This window comes from Neomonachus schauinslandi, chromosome 14, assembly GCF_002201575.2.
Source record: "Neomonachus schauinslandi chromosome 14, ASM220157v2, whole genome shotgun sequence".
In the NCBI taxonomy this organism is placed as follows: domain Eukaryota; kingdom Metazoa; phylum Chordata; class Mammalia; order Carnivora; family Phocidae; genus Neomonachus; species Neomonachus schauinslandi.
Window position 1 is genome coordinate 58920950 of NC_058416.1, and position 2210 is coordinate 58923159.

The 2210-nt window shown below is 36.0% G+C and overlaps 1 protein-coding gene across 1 annotated transcript in view; it reads left to right on the forward strand.

Annotated features, from left to right (window-relative positions):
• Positions 1 to 2210, forward strand: part of ANKRD12 (ankyrin repeat domain 12) — a 122410-nt gene that overhangs the window by 49458 nt on the left and 70742 nt on the right.

The following is a 2210-nucleotide window of genomic DNA, read 5'->3' on the forward strand; positions in this document are numbered from 1 at the left end:
TTCCCCTTTCCCCTTTCCCCTTTCCCCTTCCCCCTTCCCCCTTCCCCTTTCCCCCTTTCCCCCTTTCCCTCTTTCCCTTTCCCTTTCCCAACTCTGTGCCTAATGTGAGGCTTGAATTCATGACCCTGAGATCAAGAGTAGCCAGCTGGGTACCCTAGTTTCTCTTATGTTGGATTAAAATATAATCTTTCAGCTTTTTATTTTTAAATGGTACACATATATTTTTCTATTTGTATGTAACTTAATCATCCCCCCCCCCACCCTGCCAGTTCCTTTCTCTTTATATATAAGATTTTTGCAATGATGCTCACTAGATGTTAACATTTTATTTCCAGGATTTGGGGTCATTTTTTTTACTTCTCTGTTTTTTGTATGGCTTGAATTTTTCATAATTATTTCTGTAAAACACATTTTTTTTTAAAAGATACTCATACTATTCAAGGAAGGCTCAGTGGTCACCAAAATCAGCAATAATGCCATCAAATGGATGAGTCATTCTTAGTCTTTATTTTGAGATACCATAGTGTGTGCCTTAAACTCCCTAATTCTTAATTATTTAATATTTATTAAGTTTTTAAAAGATAACACTATAGGGGCACCTGGGTGGCTCATGCGGTTAAGCCTCCAACTCTTGATTTCAGCTCAGGTCATGATCTCAGGGTCATGAAATCGAGCCCCACATTGGGCTCTGCGCTCAGGATGGAGTCTGCTTGTGATTCTTTCCTTCTCCCTCTGCTCCTCTCCCCTCAAATAAATAAATCTTTTTTAAAAAAAGATAATACTGTAAGAAAGTAATTATTTGACTAGACAAAATTTGGGAGAAAATTACAGCATAATTTGAGGTCATGCCAGTGGATCCTTATAGCTGTATCATAATATTTATTTCAGCAAATTGCTAATATATCTGCTTATATCATTTCAGTATCTATCCCATGTTGTCCTATCCTATCAGAGAATTCCCATAAATTTTGTCCCATGAAATGTTAAGGGTACTATATATAGAGTGACTCATTGAACCTATGGAAGCAACTATTTATCTAGAAGACAAATTATTCCTTATACCTACAGCTTACTTTATCATTTACTTTTAGCTTTTACTTTCAGTCTTTCCTTATCTAGAATCCTGGCAGAATAAGTTAATTATAGTTTAAATAGAGGTAAATCATAGCATAGTATTTATTATCAGAGGCTTTGGAGTCTGATGTCAGACCAGTGTTGAGTCCCTGCTCAGCCCCCTGTTAGCCCTGGCTAAAAAATTTGAGCCCTTTATAACTCTGATTTTCTCATCTGTAAAAGTGCATGTAATACCAACTTCAGAGAATTTTGATCTTTAAGTGACATAATATGTAAAATCAGTTTGTGATAATGTTAATTAAAACAGAAAACTAACACTGGCTTAAATAGATTGGGATTTTTTTAATCTAATGTAATAAGACCAGGCATAAGCAGTCCAGAGTTGGTATAAGTAGTTCAATAATGCCATCAGGGACTGGGATGTTTTTCAGTGTTCTCTCTCACCCTTAACTCGTACATGGGCTTTGTTCTTAATATTTTGCTTTATAGTCACACAATATCTTCTGCCCCCTCCTGGGCAGAAAGTAGGAGAGGAAGGACCAATGACAAAAGTATCTTCCAGTGAAACTTTGCCTTTTTATTGATGAAACAACATCCCTAGGAACTCTTCTGCCTACATCTCATTGATTAGGCTATCCTAGTTGCAAGGAAGTCTGGAAAGTTAACTGCTTTTAGCTGGGCATACTGTCACCCTGATCAAAATTGGAGTATTTCTGCTAAGAAGGAGAGAATGAATATTGGGTAGGCATTTTACAATACTGACACTGTATATAGTCTTTAGTATGGTAATTAATAACTGAAAACTGCGGTTCTGTAATAGTTACTAATGTTTCTACCTAAGTTATCTTTATTCCTGCATTGTCAATCAAAAAATCATACTTTTCTAGTCTAATGGCATTCAAGGGAAAGCCACAATCCCTTGATATGAAAGTACTAAACAGCTCTCTTCAGGGTACACGTGAGAGTCTCTTATTGGCCTTGAAACTAAATTTGCGATTATTTTGTTATGAATAATGACATCACGAGCATCTTTGCAGATTGTATTTTTATTATACCCTGAATTCTTTCTTATTCATTCCCAGGAGTGGGATTACAGAATTAAGGGTTAAATATTTCTGTGATGTTTCTCCAAAGTA